At 31.7% G+C, this 7,846-nt stretch overlaps 1 non-coding gene across 1 annotated transcript; it reads left to right on the top strand.

Moving 5' to 3' along the window:
* Positions 1-169: 169 nt before the first annotated feature.
* On the top strand, positions 170-240 carry Trnag-gcc (transfer RNA glycine (anticodon GCC)). Its single transcript has one exon. It is a non-coding gene; the product is annotated as a tRNA-Gly (tRNA).
* Positions 241-7,846: the final 7,606 nt, after the last annotated feature.

A 7,846-nucleotide genomic window follows, 5' to 3' on the forward strand; every position in this document is an offset into this window, starting at 1 on the left:
TCCACAGCATGCACTCTTGATCTTTTGTTACCAAAATATTTCTCGTGGTATGGATAGTACCGTCGATTCCTGATTTTATCAATGTCGAAAAGCAATAGTTTTCACGCAGATTCGTTGATCAGAATTCTGATCAAGGGCGAGATGCTAATTTCTAATTTATCGTCCGTAAGCATCGGTGGTTCAGTGGTAGAATGCTCGCCTGCCACGCGGGCGGCCCGGGTTCGATTCCCGGCCGATGCATGGTCGTTTTTGTTTCCTATTATGTATATATTTAATTTTATTTTTTTAACTAGGTTATGAACATTATTCGGAGGTGCAATTCTATTAATTTATAATTGATTTTAGTTTCTCGATCGTACTAATAATTAATCCTATAAATATGCTTGGAACTATACTTAATCAAATTTAAGACCATTAACATTGAAATCACTCGATTTTAGAGCATTCTCAAAGGTGAAATGAACAATGAAAACTTTAACATAACTAAATGTTACATTCACTTTTTTGTGTTGGGCAATTAGATTTTCTTTCTACTTTCCTTTTATCGGAAGTTTTCATACACGAGAATTCAAGAAGAACAAGGGCCAGTATTTCTTTTAGAATCGTCCTAAGAGAATTTGAGTACATGTAGAAACTTTCGTAACAGCGTTACAGTCGAACGTGATTAAATATTGCAACCTAGTTGTTTACACCTGTTCCATTGTGTTTTTTATTCACACTGTTCAGAAATTGATTAAATTTCCCAGAGTGTGTTATGTTTGTACCACTTAACATTATTGTTTCTTAGAGACTACTCAAGAAACTACAGCGTTATCTTATTTAATATATATATATTTATAAGATGATTTTCAAATTAATTGAAATAAATACATGTGTTGCTCTAAAAAACAAAAATTTTATTTTTATGACAAATACACTATATAAGTGATATTAATAAACTGTTTTATATTACGACATTTAATGTTTATTTTTCCAACTGTCTTTCTTAAATAAGTAATATTAATTAACCTCTATTTTCTTATTCTAATCAATCAAAATTGACACTTGTGATAGTGACATTTGTGACAGTGACAGTGACATTTGTGACATCCATGACAGATCTGTCATAGATATCATAACCCACAGTTAAATAAAATAAACCATATTAAAATTAAAGAAATACTATTTCTTTACACAATTATAACTCAATCTCTTATTACTTTGTATTATTCATCTAATAATTTATTAACAAAAAATTCTTACTGACTTGATGATCTGTCAACTTAAATTTAATAACTGTCTATACTAATCCAGGCTATAACCAACGACTTTCCAATTGCATATCTAATATATAAAGCCAATATAAAAGATACTCAACTTTGGGACACTCCAAACTCGTTTGAAAGCACGTCATTGAGAATATTATCACGACATTTCCTTCCAAATAGACGACATCAAAAGGTTTACAAACTCTGCAATGACGAATTTGTCAATGAAAGCTGTCTTTTATAACTTTTTCTATAATTTTGGACTATGATTAACATATAATTATTCATACAATGTTTTTCTTTATTTTTGAAAATTGGAGTCGTTTTCTACTGCATTTTAGACAAGACAAGGAAATTACAATTGATGAGTTGTGTCTCCGTCTCTATGAGGTAGAGTAACAACAATGTTCACCACCGTATAAAAATTTTGAGATGCCATCCGTATTTTCAGATGTTGAACGATGTCATAAGTGCGGTTCGCACTTTAGAAATTCTAGAACATCGATGGAAAAAATTCTCTAGATTTCCTCTTGTGGGGCACATAAAAATAAACGTAGGGTGTCTAATAAATAACGTCGATTTTCGAAATTCACTTTGTTTATTAAATAATTTTAAAAAAGAAATCCTTGATATTCCAATTCTGTATTATTGAGGCTCCATCTTCCTTACAGTTTCTTAAATAATAAAGGACAAAAAATAAATCTTGTAGTGAAGTAAAATTCTTGCAAAAAAACATTATAAAGCAACAAAGACTTGTTCATTTATTTCCAAAACCCAATTAATCGCATAAAAGCACAATTGCGATCTTGGAAAAAAATCACGTTCTTTGTTTTCTTAGGAACATCGATTACGATGAGTTCGAGCGGCGCATCACAGTATGCACGGGCCGTTGGCATTGTGCCTTTTCTTTTACACATTCTGGGTAGAATCAGAAATCAGAATGTTACTGAAAAACGTCGAATTGTAAACCTCTCACATAAACTAGAAGGCCAGCGGCGCGGATTCCATTTCTACACCCAAGAAATTTTTCTTGCTGATATTGTATGATCCAAAAAACTATAAATAATTAAATAAAAAAATAAAATAGAAAATAGCATAAATGAATTTTTGGGAAACAATTAATAACACTATATAAAAATAAATTTCTTTTTTCTTATTACGCTAGTTGAATTGACTGTTACATTGTTACAAAAATTAATGTTAGTTCTTTAATATTAAACATCCTGTAATATAAAACAGATTAATTATGGTCATATTCCCATCTCCTAATTAAAATATCAGTCTGCTTTGTTCTTTACGCCTGCAGAAGAAACTAGACGAAGTTATTTCAATGTTGATTGTACAAACGAATGTCTAAATTGAAATATTGGAAACAAAAAATTTATATCAGAATTGTGTCAGAAGATTTAGGATTCACTAAAAGACAAACAACGGAGCAAAGCTAAGAAAATAATGTAATGAAAATAGGAGCTAATTATTAGTTAAGTTTGATATTTACAATGATGACACGATCTCTGATGACAGTAACGATGATAACAAAAAGAGTAAAGAAGTAATTAAAGAAAAGTGGGACGGGAAATAATGACAACAATTCCAGGACCAATAAAATGAAAATGAAATATGAAATAACTAAAGAAATAAACAGTGAAGATATAGTGAAAATAGGAAAATATTTCGACCACGTAAGTATAAGAAAATCAATCGTTCAATGCTGCTGGAACCGGGAGGTAAGGAAGGCGTAAGTAGCTAAAAGAAGTAGAGGAGGATTTAAGAAGGATAAGAATGGTTAGTTGGAAAGAAAATAGAGCGAAACTATGAAGAAATATAAACGAGGAAATTCTGAAATGATAAAATAGCAGCACAATAATTAATTGCTAACGCTGTTAGTTTACGATGTGGTCAATATTAAAGATTGAGAACAAACTTCACATTTCAAATTTTTGTTTTCATTAGTAATTGTACTAATTGTAACAACGCCCTACGTCGTCGAAGGCCTTAAATTACTCCTCCTTGTATATATTGATCGTCTTTCTCAAAATTAATGCAGTTATTTTTAGCTTATATTCCACAAATTATATTTTTTCAAAGAGCACACAAATATTTCATTAAATTATTTGTCAAATGTGGAATAGGAGTAATGTAGAAAGTTAATTATCTGAAAAGGGTTCAATTATCCGTCTTTGGTAGTAGACTTGTAATATGGTATGTTAACAAAGTTTAATTAAGTTTAGAGATTCTCAGACTCTCAATATATTTCGAGACTTGAATAATTTAATCAACTTTATTTATAATGGTATCTTAACCATTTAAAAGTAGGGTAGTTTCCGATCAGAATTAACAACAAGAAGAGAAAGATAAGCTGCAACTTTGAACAAAGCCCTACATATACCTACCTATTAACAAGAACGGCTAAGAAGAAGAATGGTCAAAAATTTGATACCGTCATGGTCCGGACAAAACATTTAAAAAAGGGCCAGTAAATATTTTCATCAATTATAAATTGTAAATATTATAAACGAAGTTTAATGAAAATTTGAGGGTGATACTTTTTAAATAATTAAACGAATATTTCTTATTTTTAAGACATTCTTCTATTTACATTTTTTCTTTGTGAGTAGGCCCGTAATCGCGCGAAAAACTTTTGAGGTACTTAAATCTCAACATCAAACACTTTAGCCACAATATTTAATTAAAATAAGCACTATAAACATAAAGCTCAAATTTGATCATTAATATTTTTCAAATGTTTAGTTTTAATTTCACTTACGTCTGTTTTCCGCTAAGCTTAAGTAATTTTCTTTTGACTACGAAAACGGAACAAAGGAGACTGATAATTCTGTTTGTATTATCTCTTAAATTAATAAACATTTAACAATGTAAAATTCAATTTTTTTAACTCGCGTATTGACAAAGATATTTGAGACCAAAAGAATCCCCACAAAAATATAAAGAACAAAAACCAAAAGTAGAGGAGCAGTCTAATAAAGATATTTTGAGGAAAAGATGAATTGAAAACTAAATTAAGCTTGACTTCTTTTAGAAACATCTACGATCTTGTATCTAGAAACTTGTTTCAAGAAAATCAATTCCCTCAAGAGAGGGAAGTACTTGCTGATGAAGTATTTGTACCATAAGTAGCAAATAAAAGCTATGAATATTCCTTATATTAGAAGAGTCCAAGAACTGGGGACGTAAAAAGATTGATTTCCAATCGATTAGCTGGGAATTTTAGAAACTCGCTAACCGTATGTCTTCTGAGTCGATGTAAATGTCGGATATTGGGGACGTCGCTATGGCATCTATTTCCGGCAACAGGATAACCATTGTTAATACCTGTTGGTAAAATTCAAGTTGGCAAATAAAAAAAGTGTTGCTGCAAATTTGAAAAATATAACAAGTTGAAGTATATATATATATATCATTTTGAATCATTCCTTCGTGCTATATCACATGTTGTCGTTTCGTAGCTTTTTAATGCTGTCTCATTATTTCTTCTTCAACATATATTTCGACGATTTGACTGTGATTTTGAGATACCATTTTTCGTTCACAAAAATTGATTTACAGCTTGCACTTTCATACGAAACCATTTTTCTAAGCGTCATTTCCATAGTCGTGAAACGTATGGGAACTTTTTGAATATTGCTGATTGTAACTTGTCTTCATATAATATTTAATTGCCCTTGATTACTAATGTCAATAATTTAGGAAATAATAAGATTAATCCCCTTTGAAAAAATTGTCATGATCTCCACAAATGATGAAGCAGGGCTATTCATCAGCCTTTTATTCAACATAAATTTGAAATTATAACTTCAAAGAATTAAGATGATTATCTTAGGAACATGTAGTGGTTGTTGAATGTGTTGTGACACGCCGCTGTAGTACTAAAAATAAAAATAAAGAGACTGCTAAAGATCCATCCATCGACAAACGCACAGACAAGATCAAAATAAAAACTGAACTCGTCGTAAACGACAAAAACCAAGGAATTAAACCAGGGTCAAATGTTCGAAGTGAATAGGCCCTTGTTTACAGAAAAATAGTTTATCTCACGATGTTATTAAAGTGCGAGTAATTTTCAGATTTATATATATTCATTAGGTTATCAAGTATTAATACAATAGTAAAAACAGTTTTCTACAAAAAATGCTATTTACCACAATACAAATCAGTATACTCCACGTTCTCATAAAAGAAGAATCAATAAATATCCGTGATCCACTAGCAAGAACTTACTTTTAGTTGATCAGTTGCACAACTTCCAAAGTTAGACTGATATAGATACACATCTCAATCCAGTAAAGTTAGACGGAGCTGCCGTAGTTATCATTATAGTTTGCAAAATTCATCCTAAACATTTGTACATCCAAAAGTTCTCAAAATAAAGCCGAAAAAGAAGGATAAAGACTTTTTACGCCAAATCAGATATGTACTATTTTCAAGGAAATAGTCACTTAAAAAGAGATCTCAAGAAAATAGAGAAATTGAGCACTCGAATGGGACTTTCGAGACTATTCAGAAATAAAAAAATATATCGAACTATTAGAAAAAAATACGTATTTTCACACTGTTTCTTGAATGAATACATCGCGAGAATAAGTATAGAAAACATGGGCGACTACAAATTTAGTGATGAAAAACAACAAGTAAGTTTTATTCAGCAGGTATCAGTTTCCGAGGTTGAGTAGTATCGAAGCTTCCATCAATTCTCTGGGACTGTACGAAAAGCTGTTGCATACATCAAAAACTTAGCTCGAAATCAAAAAGAGACACTAAACATCATTTTGGTTTCTTTAGAAAGAGAAGACGCACTTTTCAGTATAATGAGGCTTACCTAGGAAACATGCTCAAATGAAAAGGTACGAAACGTCTTAACAACCAAACTAATGTCGCTTGAGGAAAACGTGTTGAGACATCTAGGGACGCGAATGTAGTATTGCAGGAAAGAAGCAGATCAATTGACGTAGCATGAGCGAGATGTTTGATTAATTTTCTGATCGGAGAAAGTGCCCCTTTCCGTGAAAGCCGGTTGTTTGAGTCGCCGTACAAAACGTGATCAGCTTGTCACAATGTAAATAATGATGGTAGCGGCCAGTAGACTATTTTCTACGCGTCAGTTTGAGTTACCGGAAGGTGGGTTCCGAAGAAGCTCAGTGAACCGTAAAACGAACTGCGGACCCTCGTTGTAACACTTGTTCCGGTATCATGAGGACCCTGCTTTCTTGTTACCGACAGTTGGTGCCATCACTTCGAACCAGAGTCCAAGCGAGACCGTGCCTTGCATGCAACTTTGTACCTTTAGTTGACAAAGTGATAGTCACTGTCTTTTTCGACGTCTCAACTCACCAAGTACGGAAAAACGATTAATAGTCACTCCTCGAGTGAACGAATGAAAGTTTCAGCCTCTTTATATTCTATGTTGTATTGTTGATGTACTAAAAAAGTTGCAAAAATTTATTGTTATTGCTTTCAGACAGGTAGTTTCCTTCGCCTGTTGAACGAATATATTATAATGTGTTTTGTTGATGTTTTAAAAATCGCTTTATGTATAGTTTGAAATTTCTCGTCCTAAATATAATAGTGCAAACATTTCTGAATGTCCGTCCTGTGCGAATCCTTGAAAATTTTAGGTAGAAAACATTGGCCGGCCGTCTCGACCAGTTTTTCGTCAACAAAATTACATTCCGTCAATACCGAAAATGCTATCACGTCAGTTTGCCATTTAAGTATGTAAAAAAGTCCGTTCCGACTAACAATAGAATTTTAATAAACTAAAAATAAAGAAACTTACAACTGGTCCCTTATTCTATATGTATACTTTTTCTTCTTCACTCAGTTGGAACAAAAACAACCACGAAAGTAGTTACATCATTTGTAGACGAAATTTTTATATTTAAAAGCTGTCACATACGGGACTGTTACGAATAAACAAAACAGATCCATCCAATGAATTGTTAATTTCTTTATTGTAAGAATTCTATCCCGAAAGAAATGCGTACTACGAAAGCTCTGGCCTGATGGTAAATGCTATTCCAGTTATTATTGGTACACTAAATTGATTAATCAAAAACCAATCATGTTTACATTTTATTGAAACGATATTTTTACCTGATACTTTTCCCAAAATGTTTCAAACTAGTTTAATTGGCTTGCTTTCGTTCATTTTATGTTTTTGACTGTTGACATTAATTAAATGTGGTTAATCTATCGAGAATTGCTTGATAAATGATAATTACTGATCTTTATATCTATATTTAATTTGTACGTACTTTAATTTTAAGTTGTTTTATTATTATATTACGTTTAATTAATAATTAATGAAAAGATGAAACTCATTTGTAAACAAATATATACACCGTTAATTCATTAAATGTCTACCGAAAGAGTTATGGCAATTAAGCTACACTTAGGTCGCCGTTATAGTGCAGGCATTCGAGCTCAAAATGGAGTCGAACCCCCGAATTCTTTAATGCAGCTTCGATTTTCCTGAAAATTTAGAATTAAGCTCATCTTACCCTCCATATCCTACATGGTGCAAATTGTGAAAACCACCCCTTATCGAAAAATACCAATATTATAGTTTTTCCATTACGTTT

Source organism: Diorhabda sublineata, chromosome 3 (genome assembly GCF_026230105.1).
Source record: "Diorhabda sublineata isolate icDioSubl1.1 chromosome 3, icDioSubl1.1, whole genome shotgun sequence".
Taxonomy (NCBI): Eukaryota; Metazoa; Arthropoda; class Insecta; order Coleoptera; family Chrysomelidae; genus Diorhabda; species Diorhabda sublineata.